Source organism: Phyllobates terribilis, unplaced genomic scaffold, assembly GCF_046119375.1.
Source record: "Phyllobates terribilis strain yellow unplaced genomic scaffold, ASM4611937v1 Scaffold_14__1_contigs__length_39327217, whole genome shotgun sequence".
Classification (NCBI taxonomy): Eukaryota; Metazoa; Chordata; class Amphibia; order Anura; family Dendrobatidae; genus Phyllobates; species Phyllobates terribilis.
In genome coordinates, this window is record NW_027362774.1 from 36,455,783 (window position 1) to 36,477,610 (window position 21,828).

Sequence of the window (21,828 nt, forward strand, 5' to 3'; positions counted from 1 at the left end):
CTTACACTCTACGGGAGAGAGAGCGGACCGCACTGAACATAAGAGCTTACACTCTACAGAAGAGAGAGAGAGGACCCCACTGACCATAAGAGCTTACACTCTACAGGAAAGAGAGGACCCCACTGACCATAAGAGCTTACACTCTACAGGAGAGAGAGAGCCCCACTGATCATAAAAGCTTACACTCTACAGGAGAAAGAGAGGACCCCACTGACCATAAGGGCTTACACTCTACAGGAGAGAGAGGACCCCACTGATCATAAGAGCTTACAATCTACAGGAGAGAGAGAGAGGACCCCACTGACCTTAAGAGCTTACACTCTACTGGAGAGAGAGGACCCCACTGACCATAAGAGCTTACACTCTACAGGAGAAAGAGGACCCCACTGACCATAAGAGCTTACACTCTACAGGAGAGAGAGCGGACCCCACTGACCATAAGAGCTTACACTCTACAGGAGAGAGAGATAGGACCCCACTGACCATAAGAGCTTACACTCTACAGGAGAGAGAAAGAGGACCCCACTGACCATAAGAGCTTACACTCTACAGGAGAGTGAGGACCCCACTGACGATAAGAGCTTACACTCTGCAGGAGAAAGAGGAACCCGCTGATAATAATAGCTTATACTCTACAGGAGAGAGAGAGGACCCCACTGGCCATAAGAGCGTACACTCTATAGGAGAGAGAAAGTACCCCACTGACCATAAGAGCTTACACTCTACAGGAGAAAGAGAGGACCCCACTGACCATAAGAGCTTACACTCTACAGGAGAGAGAGGACCCCAGTGATCATAATAGCTTATGCTCTACAGGAGAGGAAGAGGACCCCACTGACCATAAGAGCTTACACTCTACAGGAGAAAGAGAGGACCACACTGACCATCAGAGCTTACACTCTACAGGAGAAAGAGAGGACCCCACTGACCATAAGAGCTTACACTCTACAGGAGAGAGAGGACCCCAATGACCATAAGAGCTTATGCTCTACAGGAGAGAGAGGACTCCACTGACCATAAGAGCTTAAACTCTACAGGAGAGAGAGAGGATCCTGCTGACCATAAGAGCTTACACTCTCCAGGAGAGAGAAGACCCCACTGACCATAAGAGCTTACACTCTACAGGAGAGAGAGAGAGTACCCCTTTGACCATACGAGCTTACTCTCTACAGGAGAGAGAGAGGACCCCACTGACCATAAGAGCTTACACTCTACAGGAGAAAGAGAGGACCCCACTGACCATAAGAGCTTACACTCTACAGGAGGAGAGGACCCCAGTGACCATAAGAGCTTATGCTCTACAGGAGAGAGAGAGGACCCCACTGACCATAAGAGCTTACACTCTACAGGAGAGAGAGGACCCCACTGACCATAAGAACTTACGCTCTACAGGAAAGAGAGGACCCCACTGATCATAAGAGCTTACACTCTACAGGAGAGAGAGAGGACCACACTGACCATAAGAGCTTACACTCTACAGGAGAAAGAGAGGACCCCACTGACCATAAGAGCTTACACTCTACAGGAGAGTGAGGACCCCACTGACGATAAGAGCTTACACTCTGCAGGAGAAAGAGGAACCCGCTGATAATAATAGCTTATACTCTACAGGAGAGAGAGAGGACCCCACTGGCCATAAGAGCTTACACTCTATAGGAGAGAGAAAGTACCCCACTGACCATAAGAGCTTACACTCTACAGGAGAAAGAGAGGACCCCACTGAACATAAGAGCTTACACTCTACAGGAGAGAGAGGACCCCAGTGACCATAATAGCTTATGCTCTACAGGAGAGGAAGAGGACCCCACTGACCATAAGAGCTTACACTCTACAGGAGAAAGAGAGGACCACACTGACCATAAGAGCTTACACTCTACAGAAGAAAGAGAGGACCCCACTGACCATAAGAGCTTACACTCTACAGGAGAGAGAGGACCCCAATGACCATAAGAGCTTACACTCTACTGGAGAGAGAGAGGACCCCACGGACCATAATAGCTTAAACTCTACAGGAGAGAGAGAGGATCCTGCTGACCATAAGAGCTTACACTCTACAGGAGAGAGAAGACCCCACTGACCATAAGAGCTTACACTCTACAGGAGAGAGAGAGAGTACCCCTTTGACCATAAGAGCTTACTCTCTACAGGAGAGAGAGAGGACCCCACTGACCATAAGAGCTTACACTCTACAGGAGAAAGAGAGGACCCCACTGACCATAAGAGCTCACACTCTACAGGAGAGAGAGGACCCCAGTGACCATAAGAGCTTATGCTCTACAGGAGAGAGAGAGGACCCCACTGACCATAAGAGCTCACACTCTACAGGAGAGAGAGGACCCCAGTAACCATAAGAGCTTACACTCTACTGGAGAGAGAGAGGACTCCACTGACCATAATAGCTTAAACTCTACAGGAGAGAGAGAGGATCCTGCTGACCATAAGAGCTTACACTCTACAGGAGAGAGAAGACCCCACTGACCATAAGAGCTTACACTCTACAGGAGAGAGAGAGAGTACCCCTTTGACCATAAGAGCTTACTCTCTACAGGAGAGAGAGAGGACCCCACTGACCATAAGAGCTTACACTCTACAGGAGAAAGAGAGGACCCCACTGACCATAAGAGCTCACACTCTACAGGAGAGAGAGGACCCCAGTGACCATAAGAGCTTATGCTCTACAGGAGAGAGAGAGGACCCCACTGACCATAAGAGCTTACACTCTACAGGAGAGAGAGGACCCCACTGACCATAAGAGCTTACACTCTACAGGAGAGAGAGGACCCCACTGATCATAAGAGCTTACACTCTACAGGAGAAAGAGAGGACCACACTGACCATAAGAGCTTACACTCTACTGGAGAATGAGAGGACCCCACTGACCATAAGAGCTTACACTCTACAGGAGAGAGAGGACTCCACTGACCATAATAGCTTAAACTCTACAGGAGAGATAGACGAGTCCACTGACCATAAGAGCTTACACTCTACAGGAGAGAGAAGACCCCACTGACCATAAGAGCTTACACTCTACAGGAGAGAGAGAGTACCCCTTTGACCATAAGAGCTTACTCTCTACAGGAGAGAGAGAGGACCCCACTGACCATAAGAGCTTACACTCTACTGGAGAGAGAGGACCCCACTGACCATAAGAGCTTACACTCTACGGGAGAGAGAGCGGACCGCACTGACCATAAGAGCTTACACTCTACAGGAGAGAGAGAGGACCCCACTGACCATAAGAGCTTACACTCTACAGGAGAGAGAGGACCCCACTGACGATAAGAGCTTACACTCTACAGGAGAAAGAGGAACCCGCTGATAATAATAGCTTATACTCTACAGGAGAGAGAGAGGACCCCACTGACCATAAGAGCTTACTCTTTACAGGAGAGAGAGATAGGACCCCACTGACCATAAGGGCTTACACTCTACGGGAGAGAGAGCGGACCGCACTGAACATAAGAGCTTACACTCTACAGAAGAGAGACAGAGGACCCCACTGACCATAAGAGCTTACACTCTACAGGAAAGAGAGGACCCCACTGACCATAAGAGCTTACGCTCTACAGGAGAGAGAGGACCCCACTGATCATAAGAGCTTATACTCTACAGGAGAAAGAGAGGACCCCACTGACCATAAGGGCTTACACTCTACAGGAGAGAGAGGACCCCACTGATCATAAGAGCTTACAATCTACAGGAGAGAGAGAGGACCCCACTGACCTTAAGAGCTTACACTCTACTGGAGAGAGAGGACCCCACTGACCATAAGAGCTTACACTCTACAGGAGAAAGAGGACCCCACTGACCATAAGAGCTTACACTCTACAGGAGAGAGAGCGGACCCCACTGACCATAAGAGCTTACACTCTACAGGAGAGAGAGATAGGACCCCACTGACCATAAGAGCTTACACTCTACAGGAGAGAGAAAGAGGACCCCACTGACCATAAGAGCTTAAACTCTACAGGAGAGAGAGGACCCCACTGACGATAAGAGCTTACACTCTGCAGGAGAAAGAGGAACCCGCTGATAATAAAAGCTTACACTCTACAGGAGAGAGAGAGGACCCCACTGACCATAAGAGCTTACACTCTACAGGAGAAAGAGAGGACCCCACTGACCATAAGAGCTTACACTCTACAGGAGAGAGAGGACCCCAGTGACCATAAGAGCTTATGCTCTACAGGAGAGAGAGAGGACCCCACTGACCATAAGAGCTTACACTCTACAGGAGAAAGAGAGGACCACACTGACCATCAGAGCTTACACTCTACAGGAGAGAGAGAGGACCCCACTGACCATAAGAGCTTATGCTCTACAGGAGAGAGAGAAGACCTCACTGACCATAAGAGCTTAAACTCTACAGGAGAGATAGAGGACCCCACTGACCATAAAAGCTGACACTCTACAGGAGAGAGAAGACCCCACTGACCATAAGAGCTTACACTCTACAGGAGAGAGAGAGAGTACCAATTTGACCATAAGAGCTTACTCTCTACAGGAGAGAGAGAGGACCCCACTGACCATAAGAGCTAACACTCTACAGGAGAGAGAGAGAGGACCCCACTGACCATAAGAGCTTACACTCTACTGGAGAGAGCGGACCCCACTGACCATAAGAGCTTACACTCTACGGGAGAGAGAGCGGACCGCACTGACCATAAGAGCTTACACTCTACAGGAGAGATAGAGGACCCCACTGACCATAAGAGCTTACACTCTACAGGAGAGAGAGGACCCCACTGACGATAAGAGCTTACACTCTACAGGAGAAAGAGGAACCCACTGCTAATAATAGCTTATACTCGACAGGAGAGAGAGAGGACCCCACTGACCATAAGAGCTTACTCTCTACAGGAGAGAGAGATAGGACCCCACTGACCATAAGGGCTTACACTCTACAGGAGAGAGAGGACCCCACTGACCATAAGAGCTTACACTCTACAGGAGAGAGAGGACCCCACTGACCATAAGAGCTTACACTCTACAGGAGAGAGGACCCCAGTGACCATAAGAGCTTACACTCTACAGGAGAGAGAGGACCCCACTGACGATAAGAGCTTATTCTCTACAGGAGAGAGAGGACCCCAGTGACCATAAGAGCTAACACTCTACAGGAGAGAGAGGACCCCACTGATTATAAGAGCTTACACTCTACAGGAGAGAGAGAGGACCCCACTGACCATAAGAGCTTTCACTCTACAGGAGAAAGAGAGGACCCCACTGACCATAAGAGCTTACACTCTACAGGAGAGAGAGGACCCCAGTGACCATAAGAGCTAACACTCTACAGGAGAGAGAAGACCTCGCTGACCATAAAAGCTTACACTCTACATGAGAGAGAGAAGACCTCGCTGACCATAAAAGCTTACACTCTACATGAGAGAGAGAGAACCCCACTGACCATAAGAGCTTACACTCTAAAGGAGAGAGAGGACCCAAGTGACCATAAGAGCTTATGCTGTACAGGAGAGAGAGGACTCCACTGACCATGATAGCTTACACTCTACAGGAGAGAGAGAGGACCCCACTGACCATAAGAGCTTACACTCTACAGGAGAGAGAGGACCCCACTGACCATAAGAGCTTACACTCTACTTGAGAGAGAAAGAGAACCCCACTGACCATAAGAGCTTACACTCTTCAGGAGAGAAAGACAGGACCCCACTGACCATAAGAGCTTATACTCTACAGTAGAGAGAGAGAGGACCCCACTGATCATATGAGCTTACTCTCTACAGGAGAGAGGACCCCACTGACCATAAAAGCTTACACTCTACAGGAGAGAGAGAGGACCCCACTGACCATAAGAGCTTACACTCTACAGGAGATAGAGGACCCCGCTGAACATAAGAGCTTACACTCTACAAGAGAGAGAGAGAGGACCCCACTGACCATAAGAGCTTACACTCTGCAGAAGAGAGAGAGAGGACCCCACTGACCATAAGGGCTTACACTCTACAGGAGAGAGAGGAGCCCACTGACCATAATAGCTTACACTCTACAGGAGAGAGAGGACCCCACTGATCATAAGAGCTTACACTCTACAGGAGAAAGAGAGGACCCCACTGACCATAAGGGCTTACACTCTACAGGAGAGAGAGAGGACCCCACTGACCATAAGAGCTTACACTCTACAGGAGAGAGAAAACCTCACTGACCATAAGAGCTTACACTCTACAGGAGAGTGAGGACCTCAATGACCATAAGAGCTTACACTCTACAGGAGAGAGAGGACCCCACTGACCATAAGAGCTTACACTCTACAGCAGAGAGAGGACCCCACTGATCATAAGAGCTTACACTCTACTGGAGAGAGAGAGGACCCCTCTGACCATAAGAGCTTACACTCTACAGGAGAGTGAGGACCTCAATGACCATAAGAGCTTACACTCTACAGGAGAGAGAGGACCCCACTGACCATAAGAGCTTACACTCTACAGGAGAGAGAGGACCCCACTGACCATAAGAGGTTACAATCTACAGTAGGGAGAGAAGACCGCGCTGACCATAAGAGCTTACTCTCTACAGGAGAAAGAGAGGACCCCACTGACCACAAGAGCTTACACTCTACAGGAGAGAGAGGACCCCAGTGACCATAAGAGCTTATGCTCTACAGGAGAGAGAGAGGACGCCACTGACCATAAGAGCTTACACTCTACAGGAGAAAGAGAGGACCCCACTGACCATAAGAGCTTACACTCTACAGGAGAAAGAGAGGACCCCACTGACCATAAGAGCTTACACTCTGCAGGAGATAGAGGACCCCAATGACCATAAGAGCTTACACTCTACAGGAGAGAGAAGACCCCACTGACCATAAGAGCTTACACTCTACAGGAGAGAGAGAGAGTACCCCTTTGACCATAAGAGCTTACTCTCTACAGGAGAGAGAGAGGACCCCACTGACCATAAGAGCTAACACTCTACAGGAGAGAGAGAGAGGACCCCACTGACCATAAGAGCTTACACTCTACTGGAGAGAGAGGACCCCACTGACCATAAGAGCTTACACTCTACGGGAGAGAGAGCGGACCGCACTGACCATAAGAGCTTACACTCTACAGGAGAGAGAGAGGACCCCACTGACCATAAGAGCTTACACTCTACAGGAGAGAGAGGACCCCACTGACGATAAGAGCTTACACTCTACAGGAGAAAGAGGAACCCGCTGCTAATAATAGCTTATACTCTACAGGAGAGAGAGAGGACCCCACTGACCATAAGAGCTTACTCTCTACAGGAGAGAGAGATAGGACCCCACTGACCATAAGGGCTTACACTCTACGAGAGAGAGAGCGGACCGCACTTAACATAAGAGCTTACACTCTACAGGAGAGAGAGAGAGGACCCCACTGACCATAAGAGCTTACACTCTACAGGAAAGAGAGGACCCAACTGACCATAAGAGCTTACACTCTACAGGAGAGAGAGGACCCCAGTGACCATAAGAGCTTACACTCTACAGGAGAGAGAGGACCCCACTGACGATAAGAGCTTACACTCTACAGGAGAGAGAGAGGACCCCACTGACCATAAGAGCTTACACTCTACAGGAGAGAGAGAGGACCCCACTGACGATTAGAGCATACACTCTACAGGAGAAAGAGAGAACCCCACTGACCATAAGAGCTTATTCTCTACAGGAGAGAGAGGACCCCAGTGACCATAAGAGCTAACACTCTACAGGAGAGAGAGGACCCCACTGATCATAAGAGCTTACACTCTACAGGAGAGAGAGAGGACCCCACTCACCATAAGAGCTTACACTCTACAGGAGAAAGAGAGGACCCCACTGACCATAAGAGCTTACACTCTACAGGAGAGAGAGGACCCCAGTGACCATAAGAGTTAACACTCTACAGGAGAGAGAAGACCTCGCTGACCATAAAAGCTTACACTCTACATGAGAGAGAGAGAGGACCCCACTGACCATAAGAGCTTACACTCTTCAGGAGAGAAAGAGAGGACCCCACTGACCATAAGAGCTTATACTCTACAGTAGAGAGAGAGAGGACCCCACTGATCATATGAGCTTACTCTCTACAGGAGAGAGGACCCCACTGAACATAAGAGCTTACACTCTTCAGGAGAGAAAGAAAGGACCCCACTGACCATAAGAGCTTATACTCTACAGTAGAGAGAGAGAGGACCCCACTGATCATATGAGCTTACTCTCTACAGGAGAGAGGACCCCACTGACCATAAGAGCTTACACTCTACAGGAGAAAGAGAGGACCCTACTGATCATAAGAGCTTACACTCTACAGGAGAGAGAGAGGACCCCGCTGACCATAAGAGCTTACACTCTACAGGAGAAAGAGAGGACCCCACTGACCATAAGACCTTACACTCTACAAGAGATAGAGGACCCCGCTGAACATAAGAGCTTACACTCTACAAGAGAGAGAGAGAGGACCCCACTGACCATAAGAGCTTACACTCTACAGGAGAGAGAGAGAACACCACTGACCATAATAGCTTACACTCTACAGGAGAGAGAGCACCCCACTGACCATAAGAGCTTACACTCTACAAGAGAGAGAGAGGACCCCACTGACCATAAGAGCTTACACTCTACTGGAGAGAGAGGACCCCACTGACCATAAGAGCTTACACTCTACAGGAGAGAGCGAGAGGACCCCACTGACCATAAGAGCTTACACTCTACAGGAGAGGAAGAGGACCCCACTGACCATAAGAGCTTACACTCTGCAGAAGAGAGAGAGAGGACCCCACTGACCATAAGGGCTTACACTCTACAGGAGAGAGAGAGGACCCCACTGATCATAAGAGCTTACACTCTACAGGAGAAAGAGAGGACCCCACTGACCATAAGGGCTTACACTCTACAGGAGAGAGAGAGGACCCCACTGACCATAAGAGCTTACACTCTACAGGAGAGAGAAAACCTCACTGACCATAAGAGCTTACACTCTACAGGAGAGTGAGGACCTCAATGACCATAAGAGCTTACACTCTACAGGAGAGAGAGGACCCCACTGACCATAAGAGCTTACACTCTACAGGAGAGAGAGGACCCCACTGATCATAAGAGCTTACACTCTACTGGAGAGAGAGAGGACCCCTCTGACCATAAGAGCTTACACTCTACAGGAGAGAGAGGACCCCACTGATCATAAGAGCTTACACTCTACTGGAGAGAGAGAGGACCCCTCTGACCATAAGAGCTTACACTCTACAGGAGAGTGAGGATCTCAATGACCATAAGAGCTTACACTCTACAGGAGAGAGAGGACCCCACTGACCATAAGAGCTTACACTCTACAGGAGCGAGAGGACCCCACTGACCATAAGAGCTTACACTCTACAGGAGAGAGAGGACCCCAGTGACCATAAGAGCTTATGCTCTACAGGAGAGAGAGAGGACCCCACTGACCATAAGAGCTTACACTCTACAGGAGAAAGAGAGGACCCCACTGACCATAAGAGCTTACACTCTACAGGAGAAAGAGAGGACCCCACTGACCATAAGAGCTTACACTCTGCAGGAGATAGAGGACCCCAATGACCATAAGAGCTTATGCTCTACAGGAGAGAGAGTACTCCACTTACCATAATAGCTTACACTCTAGAGGAGAGATAGAGGACCCCACTGACCATAAGAGCTTACACTCTACAGGAGAGAGAGGACCCCACTGACCATAAGAGCTTACACTCTACAGGAGAGAGAGAGGACCCCACTGACCATAAGAGCTTACACTCTACAGAAGAGAGAGAGGACCCCACTGACCATAAGAGCTTACACTCTACAGGAGAGAGAGCACCCCACTTACCATAAGAGCTTACACTCTACAGGAGAAAGAGAGGACCCCACTGACCATAAGAGCTTACACTCTACAGGAGAGGACCCCACTGACCATAAGAGCTTACACTCTACAGAAGAGAGAGGACCCCTCTGACCATAAGAGCTTACACTCTACAGGAGAAAGAGGACCCAAGTGACCATAAGAGCTTACACTCTACAGGAGAGAGCGAGAGGACCCCACTGACCATAAGAGCTTACACTCTACAGCAAAGAGAGAGGACCCCACTGACTATAAGAGCTTACACCCTTCAGGAGAGAGAGAGGACCCCACTGATCATAAGAGCTTACACTCTGCAGAAGAGAGAGAGAGGACCCCACTGACCATAAGGGCTTACACTCTACAGGAGAGAGAGGACCCCACTGACCATAAGAGCTTACACTCTACAGGAGAGAGAGGACCCCACTGACCATAAGAGCTTACACTCTACAGGAGAGAGAGGACCCCACTGACCATAATAGGTTACACTCTACAGTAGGGAGAGAAGACCGCGCTGACCATAAGAGCTTACACTCTACAGGAGAAAGAGAGGACCCCACTGACCATAAGAGCTTACACTCTACAGGAGAGAGAGGACCCCAGTGACCATAAGAGCTTATGCTCTACAGGAGAGAGAGAGGACCCCACTGACCATAAGAGCTTACACTCTACAGGAGAAAGAGAGGACCCCACTGACCATAAGAGCTTACACTCTACAGGAGAAAGAGAGGACCCCACTGACCATAAGAGCTTACACTCTGCAGGAGATAGAGGACCCCAATGACCATAAGAACTTATGCTCTACAGGAGAGAGAGGACTCCACTTACCATAATAGCTTACACTCTAGAGGAGAGATAGAGGACCCCACTGACCATAAGAGCTTACACTCTACAGGAGAGAGAGGACCCCACTGACCATAAGAGCTTACACTCTACAGGAGAGAGAGAGGACCCCACTGACCATAAGAGCTTATACTCTACAGGAGAGAGAGAGGACCCCACTGACCATAAGAGCTTACTCTCTACAGGAGAGAGAGATAGGACCCCACTGACCATAAGGGCTTACACTCTACGGGAGAGAGAGCGGACCGCACTTAACATAAGAGCTTACACTCTACAGGAGAGAGAGAGAGGACCCCACTGACCATAAGAGCTTACACTCTACAGGAAAGAGAGGACCCAACTGACCATAAGAGCTTACACTCTACAGGAGAGAGAGGACCCCAGTGACCATAAGAGCTTACACTCTACAGGAGAGAGAGGACCCCACTGACGATAAGAGCTTACACTCTACAGGAGAGAGAGAGGACCCCACTGACCATAAGAGCTTACACTCTACAGGAGAGAGAGAGGACCCCACTGACGATAAGAGCATACACTCTACAGGAGAAAGAGAGAACCCCACTGACCATAAGAGCTTATTCTCTACAGGAGAGAGAGGACCCCAGTGACCATAAGAGCTAACACTCTACAGGAGAGAGAGGACCCCACTGATCATAAGAGCTTACACTCTACAGGAGAGAGAGAGGACCCCACTCACCATAAGAGCTTACACTCTACAGGAGAAAGAGAGGACCCCACTGACCATAAGAGCTTACACTCTACAGGAGAGAGAGGACCCCAGTGACCATAAGAGTTAACACTCTACAGGAGAGAGAAGACCTCGCTGACCATAAAAGCTTACACTCTACATGAGAGAGAGAGAGGACCCCACTGACCATAAGAGCTTACACTCTTCAGGAGAGAAAGAGAGGACCCCACTGACCATAAGAGCTTATACTCTACAGTAGAGAGAGAGAGGACCCCACTGATCATATGAGCTTACTCTCTACAGGAGAGAGGACCCCACTGACCATAAGAGCTTACACTCTACAGGAGAGAGAAGACCTCGCTGACCATAAGAGCTTACACTCTACAGGAGAGAGAAAGAGAACCCCACTGACCATAAGAGCTTACACTCTTCAGGAGAGAAAGAAAGGACCCCACTGACCATAAGAGCTTATACTCTACAGTAGAGAGAGAGAGGACCCCACTGATCATATGAGCTTACTCTCTACAGGAGAGAGGACCCCACTGACCATAAGAGCTTACACTCTACAGGAGAAAGAGAGGACCCTACTGATCATAAGAGCTTACACTCTACAGGAGAGAGAGAGGACCCCGCTGACCATAAGAGCTTACACTCTACAGGAGAAAGAGAGGACCCCACTGACCATAAGAGCTTACACTCTACAAGAGATAGAGGACCCCGCTGAACATAAGAGCTTACACTCTACAAGAGAGAGAGAGAGGACCCCACTGACCATAAGAGCTTACACTCTACTGGAGAGAGAGAGAACACCACTGACCATAATAGCTTACACTCTACAGGAGAGAGAGAGAGGACCCCACTGACCATAAGAGCTTACACTCTACAAGAGAGAGAGAGAGGACCCCACTGACCATAAGAGCTTACACTCTACAAGAGAGAGAGAGGACCCCACTGACCATAAGAGCTTACACTCTACTGGAGAGAGAGGACCCCACTGACCATAAGAGCTTACACTCTACAGGAGAGAGCGAGAGGACCCCACTGACCATAAGAGCTTACACTCTACAGGAGAGGAAGAGGACCCCACTGACCATAAGAGCTTACACTCTGCTGAAGAGAGAGAGAGGACCCCACTGACCATAAGGGCTTACACTCTACAGGAGAGAGAGGACCCCACTGACCATAAGAGCTTACACTCTACAGGAGAGAGAGGACCCCACTGATCATAAGAGCTTACACTCTACAGGAGAAAGAGAGGACCCCACTGACCATAAGGGCTTACACTCTACAGGAGAGAGAGAGGACCCCACTGACCATAAGAGCTTACACTCTACAGGAGAGAGAAAACCTCACTGACCATAAGAGCTTACACTCTACAGGAGAGTGAGGACCTCAATGACCATAAGAGCTTACACTCTACAGGAGAGAGAGGACCCCACTGACCATAAGAGCTTACACTCTACAGGAGAGAGAGGACCCCACTGATCATAAGAGCTTACACTCTACTGGAGAGAGAGAGGACCCCTCTGACCATAAGAGCTTACACTCTACAGGAGAGAGAGGACCCCACTGATCATAAGAGCTTACACTCTACTGGAGAGAGAGAGGACCCCTCTGACCATAAGAGCTTACACTCTACAGGAGAGTGAGGACCTCAATGACCATAAGAGCTTACACTCTACAGGAGAGAGAGGACCCCACTGACCATAAGAGCTTACACTCTACAGGAGCGAGAGGACCCCACTGACCATAAGAGGTTACACTCTACAGTAGGGAGAGAAGACCGCGCTGACCATAAGAGCTTACACTCTACAGGAGAAAGAGAGGACCCCACTGACCATAAGAGCTTACACTCTACAGGAGAGAGAGGACCCCAGTGACCATAAGAGCTTACACTCTACAGGAGAAAGAGAGGACCCCACTGACCATAAGAGCTTACACTCTGCAGGAGAAAGAGAGGACCCCACTGACCATAAGAGCTTACACTCTACAGGAGAAAGAGAGGACCCCACTGACCATAAGAGCTTACACTCTGCAGGAGATAGAGGACCCCAATGACCATAAGAGCTTATGCTCTACAGGAGAGAGAGAGGACCCCACTGACCATAAGAGCTTACACTCTACAGGAGAAAGAGAGGACCCCACTGACCATAAGAGCTTACACTCTACAGGAGAAAGAGAGGACCCCACTGACCATAAGAGCTTACACTCTGCAGGAGATAGAGGACCCCAATGACCATAAGAGCTTATGCTCTACAGGAGAGAGAGTATTCCACTTACCATAATAGCTTACACTCTAGAGGAGAGATAGAGGACCCCACTGACCATAAGAGCTTACACTCTACAGGAGAGAGAGGACCCCACTGACCATAAGAGCTTACACTCTACAGGAGAGAGAGAGGACCCCACTGACCATAAGAGCTTACACTCTACAGAAGAGAGAGAGGACCCCACTGACCATAAGAGCTTACACTCTACAGGAGAGAGAGCACCCCACTTACCATAAGAGCTTACACTCTACAGGAGAAAGAGAGGACCCCACTGACCATAAGAGCTTACACTCTACAGGAGAGGACCCCACTGACCATAAGAGCTTACACTCTACAGAAGAGAGAGGACCCCTCTGACCATAAGAGCTTACACTCTACAGGAGAAAGAGGACCCAAGTGACCATAAGAGCTTACACTCTACAGGAGAGAGAGAGGACCCCACTGACTATAAGAGCTTACACCCTTCAGGAGAGAGAGAGGACCCCACTGATCATAAGAGCTTACACTCTGCAGAAGAGAGAGAGAGGACCCCACTGACCATAAGGGCTTACACTCTACAGGAGAGAGAGGACCCCACTGACCATAAGAGCTTACACTCTACAGGAGAGAGAGGACCCCACTGATCATAAGAGCTTACACTCTACAGGCGAAAGAGAGGATCCCACTGACCATAAGGGCTTGCACTCTACAGGAGAGAGAGGACCCCACTGATCATAAGAGCTTACACTCTACAGGAGAGTGAGGACCTCAATGACCATAAGAGCTTACACTCTACAGGAGAGAGAGGACCCCACTGACCATAAGAGCTTACACTCTACAGGAGAGAGAGGACCCCACTGACCATAAGAGGTTACACTCTACAGTAGGGAGAAAAGACCGCGCTGACCATAAGAGCTTACACTCTACAGGAGAAAGAGAGGACCCCACTGACCATAAGAGCTTACACTCTACAGGAGAGAGAGGACCCCAGTGACCATAAGAGCTTATGCTCTACAGGAGAGAGAGAGGACCCCACTGACCATAAGAGCTTACACTCTACAGGAGAAAGAGAGGACCCCACTGACCATAAGAGCTTACACTCTACAGGAGAAAGAGAGGACCCCACTGACCATAAGAGCTTACACTCTGCAGGAGATAGAGGACCCCAATGACCATAAGAACTTATGCTCTACAGGAGAGAGAGGACTCCACTTACCATAATAGCTTACACTCTAGAGGAGAGATAGAGGACCCCACTGACCATAAGAGCTTACACTCTACAGGAGAGAGAGGACCCCACTGACCATAAGAGCTTACACTCTACAGGAGAGAGAGAGGACCCCACTGACCATAAGAGCTTACACTCTACAGGAGAGAGAGAGGACCCCACTGACCATAAGAGCTTACACTCTACAGGAGAGAGAGGACCCCTCTGACCATAAGAGCTTACACTCTACAGGAGAAAGAGGACCAAAGTGACCATAAGAGCTTACACTCTACAGGAGAGAGCGAGAGGACCCCACTGACCATAAGAGCTTACACTCTACAGGAAAGAGAGAGGACCCCACTGACTATAAGAGCTTACACTCTTCAGGAGAGAGAGAGGACCCCACTGATCATAAGAGCTTACACTCTGCAGAAGAGAGAGAGAGGACCCCACTGACCATAAGGGCTTACACTCTACAGGAGAGAGAGGGCCCCACTGACCATAAGAGCTTACACTCTACAGGAGAGAGAGGACCCCACTGATCATAAGAGCTTACACTCTACAGGCGAAAGAGAGGACCCCACTGACCATAAGGGCTTGCACTCTACAGGAGAGAGAGGACCCCACTCATCATAAGAGCTTACACTCTACAGGAGAGAGAGGACCCCACTGACCATAAGAGCTTACACTCTACTGGAGAGAGAGGACCCCACTGACCATAAGAGCTTACACTCTACAGGAGAAAGAGGACCCCACTGACCTTAAAAGCTTACACTCTACAGGAGAGAGAGATAGGACCCCACTGACGATAAGAGCTTACACTCTACAGGAGAGAGAAAGAGGACCCCACTGACCATAAGAGCTTACACTCTACAGGAGAGAGAGAGGACCCCACTGACCATAAGAGCTTACACTCTACTGGAGAGAGAGGACCTTACTGACCATAAGAGCTTACACTCTACAGGAGAGAGAGAGGACCCCACTCACCATAAGAGCTTACACTCTACAGGATAGAGAGGACCCCACTGACCATAAGAGCTTACACTCTACTGGAGAGAGAGGACCTTACTGACCATAAGAGCTTACACTCTACAGGAGAGAGAGAAGACCCCACTCACCATAAGAGCTTACACTCTACAGGATAGAGAGGACCCCACTGACCATAAGAGCTTACACTCTGCAGGAGAGAGTACCCCAATGACCATAAGAGCTTACACTCTACAGGAGAGAGAAGACCCCACTCACCATAAGAGCTTACACTCTACAGGAGAGAGAGGACCTTACTGACCATAAGAGCTTACACTCTACAGGAGAGAGAGAAGACCCCACTCACCATAAGAGCTTACACTCTACAGGATAGAGAGGACCCCACTGACCATAAGAGCTTACACTCTGCAGGAGAGAGTACCTCACTGACCAAAAGAGCTTACACTCTTCAGGAGAGAGGACCCCACTGACCATAAGAGCTTACACTCTACTGGAGTGAGAGGACCCCACTGACCATAAGAACTTACACTCTACAGAAGAGAGCGAGAGGACCCCACTGACCATAAGAGCTTACACTCTACAGGAGAAAGAGAGTACCCCGCTGACCATAAGAGCTTACACTCTAAAAGAGAGAAAGGACCCCACTGACCATCAGAGCTTACACTCTACAGGAGAGAGAGAGAGGACCCCACTGACCATAAGAGCTTACACTCTACAGGAGAGAGAGGACCCCACTGACCATAAGGGCTTAAACTCTAGAGGAGAGAAAGAGGAACTTACTGACCATAAGAGCTTACACTCTACAGGAGAGAGAGAGGAACTTACTGACCATAAGAGCTTACACTCTACAGGAGAGAGAGAGGACCCCACTGACCATAAGAGCTTACACTCTACAGGAGAGAGAGAGGACCCCACTGATCAAAGGGAGCTTACACTCTACAGGAGAGAGAGAGGACCCCACTGATCATAAGAGCTTATACTCTACAGGAGAGAGAAAGAGGACCCCACTGATCATAAGAGCTTACACTCTACAGGAGAGAGAGGACACCGCTGACCATAAGAGCTTACACTCTACAGGAGAGAGAGAATCCCACTGACCATAAGAGCTTACACTCTACAGGAGAGAGAGGACCCCACTGACCATAACAGCTTACACTCTACAGGATGGAGAGAGGACCCCACTGACTATAAGAGCTTGCACTTTACAGGAGAGAGAGGACCCCGCTGACCATAAGAGCTTACACTCTACAGGAGAGAGAGGATCCCACTGACCATAAGAGCTTACACTCTACAGGAGAGAGAGGACCCCACTGACCATAACAGCTTACACTCTACAGGATGGAGAGAGGACCCCACTGACTATAAGAGCTTGCACTCTACAGGAGAGAGAGGACCCCACTGACCATAAGAGGTTACACTCTACAGGAGAGAGAGAATAACCCGCTGACCATAAGAGCTTACACTCTACAGGAGAGAGGACCTCACTGACCATAAGAGCTGACACTCTACAGGAGAGAGAGGACCCCACTGACTATAACAGCTTACACTCTACAGGATGGAGAGAGGACCCCACTGTCTATAAGAGCTTGCACTCTACAGGAGAGAGAGAGGACCCCACTAATCATAAGAGGTTACACTCTACAGAAGAGAGAGAGAGGACCCCACTGACCATAAGAGCTTACACTCTACAGGAGAGAGAGAGGACCCCACTGACCATAAGAGCTTACACTCTATAGGAGAGAGAGAGGACCCCACTGACCAAGAGAGCTTACATTCTACTGAAGAGATAGAGAGGACCCCACTGACCATAAGAGCTTACACTCTACTGAAGAGAGAGAGAGGACCCCACTGACTGTAAGAGCTTACACTCTACAGGAGAGAGAGAGGACCCCACTGATCATAAGAGCTTAGACTCTACAGTAGAGAGAGAGGACCCCACTGACCATAAGAGCTTACACTCTACAGGAAAGATAGGACCCCGCTCACCATAAGAGCTTACACTCTGCAGGAGAGAGAGAGGACCCCACTGACCATAAGAGCTTACACTCTACAGGAGAGAGAGGACCCCACTAATCATAAGAGCTTACACTCTACAGGAGGGAGAGGACCCCACTGACCATAAGAGCTTACACTCTACAGGAGAGAGAGAGGACCCCACTGACTATAACAGCTTACACTCTACAGGAGAGAGAGAGGACCCCACTGATCATAAGAGCTTACACTCTACAGAAGAGAGAGAGGACCCCACTGACCATAAGAGCTTAATCTCTACAGGAGAGAGAGAGGAACCCACTGACCATAAGAGCTTACACTCTACAGGAGAGAGTGTGGACCCCACTGACCATAAGAGCTTACACTCTACAGGAGAGAAAGAGAGGACCCCACTGACCATAAGAGCTTACCCTCTACAGGAGAGAGAGGACCCCACTGACCATAAGAGCTTACACTCTACAGGAGAGAGAGAGAGGTCCCCACTGACCATAAGAGCTTACACTCTACAGGAGAGAGAAAGGACCCCACTGACCATAAGAGCTTAGACTCTACAAGAGAGAGAAAGGACCCCACTGACCATAAGAGCTTAGACTCTACAGGAGAGAGAGGACCCCACTGACCATAAGAGCTTACACTTTGCAGGAGAGAGAGAGGACCCCGCTGACCATAAGAGCTTACACTCTACAGGAGAGAGAGGACCCCACTGACCTTAAGAGCTTACACTCTACCGGAGAGAGGACCCCGCTGACCATAAGAGCTTACACTCTACAGGAGAGAGAGGACCCCACTGATCATAAGAGCTTACACTCTACAGGAGAAAGAGAGGACCCCGCTGACCATAAGAGCTTACACTCGACAGTGATGAGTTGTGCCTTCTCTGGCTCCTGTTTCTATATGAGTAGATTCTAGTGGGAGGTTTTGCTTTTCCTTTATTGGAGCAGATTCCTTGACCTCGTCTGTTTTTGGATGGATCCCTTGCTGGTAGATTCCGGATGATCACTTCCGTGTGTATAGGACTTGTCCTCGGGGTGTGAGCTCGGCGGCTGCAGTTGGGCAGAGTTCATTTTGCGGCGGCTCTGGTGAAGATGATGGTCGTGTTCCTTCTGCTTTTTGTGGTTGCCTTTTTCCTGATTAAATACTTCATCTTCAGGGCTCCAGCCCCCTCTTCAGGTCGGTACCCGGTACCAGGACCATGGTTCTACATTAAGAGATCCATCTACCTGATGCTAATACGTTATTCGCCCAAAAAAAAGACATCGTATGGAGCTCTGCGGGAAGAAGAAACGCACGGGGACAGTCCCCGCGATTGTCAGCAGCTATGCACGCGTGACCTGGAGGCTCCGCAGAAGCTGGTGGACGACCCTTATGTGAGTATACCCCATTGTGAAGCCATAGTATATCGGGGGACGGTGGCAGTGCCAAGCTGGTCACTGGCAGAGGGTGCAGGACCTGCCATAGGGTGTAATAATGCCCTGCAGGGATGGCTGAAGGGACGGGCACAAGAGGCGCAAGGTGGGAGGAAGCCGCAGTTCTGGAATCTTGTTCGTTTTCTCCTCTTATTCTCTTCTCTAGTTTTCATTTGATTTGTGTCCAAACCGATACGTCAGGTTCTGTCGGAGAATGGTGCCGGCATTGTTACATCACACATGTCCGCTGTGCAGATGACCCGCGAAGACTCCTGTGTCACCATCACCTCCTGTCTGATCACAAGGCGCGATACGACAAAGATGTCATCACATGTCACATAGTCTCCTCACACCGCACTCACTGACTGTGCCGCCGTCACCTCACACAGTGTCCTCACACCGCAGCTCCACCGCACTCACTGACTGTGCCGCCGTCACCTCACACAGTGTCCTCACACCGCAGCTCCACCGCACTCACTGACTGTGCCGCCGTCACCTCACACAGTGTCCTCACACCGCAGCTCCACCGCACTCACTGACTGTGCCGCCGTCACCTCACACAGTGTCCTCACACCGCAGCTCCACCGCACTCACTGACTGTGCCGCCGTCACCTCACACAGTGTCCTCACACCGCAGCTCCACCGCACTCACTGACTGTGCCACCGTCACCTCACAGTCTCCTCACACCGCAGCTCCACCGCACTCACTGACTGTGCTGCCGTCACCTCACACAGTGTCCTCACACCGCAGCTCCACCGCACTCACTGACTGTGCCGCCGTCACCTCACACAGTGTCCTCACACCGCAGCTCCACCGCACTCACTGACTGTGCCACCGTCACCTCACACAGTGTCCTCACACCGCAGCTCCACCGCACTCACTGACTGTGCCACCGTCACCTCACACAGTGTCCTCACACCGCAGCTCCACCGCACTCACTGACTGTGCCGCCGTCACCTCACACAGTGTCCTCACACCGCAGCTCCACCGCACTCACTGACTGTGCCGCCGTCACCTCACACAGTGTCCTCACACCGCAGCTCCACCGGACTCACTGACTGTGCCGCCGTCACCTCACACAGTGTCATCACACCGCAGCTCTACCGCACTCACTGACTGTGCCGCCATCACCTCACACAGTGTCCTCACACCGCAGCTCCACCGCACTCACTGACTGTGCCGCCGTCACCTCACACAGTGTCCTCACACCGCAGCTCCACCGCACTCACTGACTGTGCTGCCGTCACCTCACACAGTGTCCTCACACCGCAGCTCCACCGGACTCACTGACTGTGCCGCCGTCACCTCACACAGTGTCCTCACACCGCAGCTCCACCGCACTCACTGACTGTGCCGCCGTCACCTCACACAGTGTCCTCACACCGCAGCTCCACCGCACTCACTGACTGTGCCGCCGTCACCTCACACAGTGTCCTCACACCGCAGCTCCACCGCACTCACTGACTGTGCCGCCGTCACCTCACACAGTGTCCTCACACCGCAGCTTCACCGCACTCACTGACTGTGCCGCCGTCACCTCACACAGTGTCCTCACACCGCAGCTGCACCGCACTCACTGACTGTGCCGCCGTCACCTCACACAGTGTCCTCACACCGCAGCTCCACCGCACTCACTGACTGTGCCGCCGTCACCTCACACAGTGTCCTCACACCGCAGCTCCACCGCACTCACTGACTGTGCCGCCGTCACCTCACACAGTGTCCTCACACCGCAGCTTCACCGCACTCACTGACTGTGCCGCCGTCACCTCACACAGTGTCCTCACACCGCAGCTGCACCGCACTCACTGACTGTGCCGCCGTCACCTCACACAGTGTCCTCACACCGCAGCTCCACCGCACTCACTGACTGCGCCGGCGTCACCTCACACAGTGTCCTCACACCGCAGCTCCACCGCACTCACTGACTGTGCCGCCGTCACCTCACACAGTGTCCTCACACCGCAGCTCCACCGCACTCACTGACTGTGCCGCCGTCACCTCACACAGTGTCCTCACACCGCAGCTCCACCGCACTCACTGACTGTGCCGGCGTCACCTCACACAGTGTCCTCACACCGCAGCTCCACCGCACTCACTGACTGTGCCGCCGTCACCTCACACAGTGTCCTCACACCGCAGCTCCACCGCACTCACTGACTGTGCCGCCGTCACCTCACACAGTGTCCTCACACCGCAGCTCCACCGCACTCACTGACTGTGCCGCCGTCATCTCACACAGTGTCCTCACACCGCAGCTCCACCGCACTCACTGACTGTGCCGCCGTCACCTCACACAGTGTCCTCACACCGCAGCTTCACCGCACTCACTGACTGTGCCACCGTCACCTCACACAGTGTCCTCACACCGCAGCTCCACCGCACTCACTGACTGTGCCGCCGTCACCTCACACAGTCTCCTCACACCGCAGCTCCACCGCACTCACTGACTGTGCCGCCGTCATCTCACACAGTGTCCTCACACCGCAGCTCCACCGCACTCACTGACTGTGCCGCCGTCACCTCACACAGTATCCTCACACCGGAGCTCCACCGCACTCACTGACTGTGCCGCCGTCACCTCACACAGTGTCCTCACACCGCAGCTCCACCGCACTCACTGACTGTGCCGCCGTCACCTCACAC

General features: G+C 50.9%; 1 long non-coding RNA gene across 1 annotated transcript in view; it reads left to right on the top strand.

Annotated features, from left to right (window-relative positions):
- Positions 1–18,677: 18,677 nt before the first annotated feature.
- The window catches only part of LOC141175974 (uncharacterized), a 72,651-nt gene continuing 69,500 nt past the window's right edge, over positions 18,678–21,828 (top strand). Inside the window, exon 1 of the long non-coding RNA XR_012253078.1 lies at positions 18,678–19,142. This is a non-coding gene — a long non-coding RNA (uncharacterized lncRNA). The remainder of the gene's footprint in view (positions 19,143–21,828) is intronic.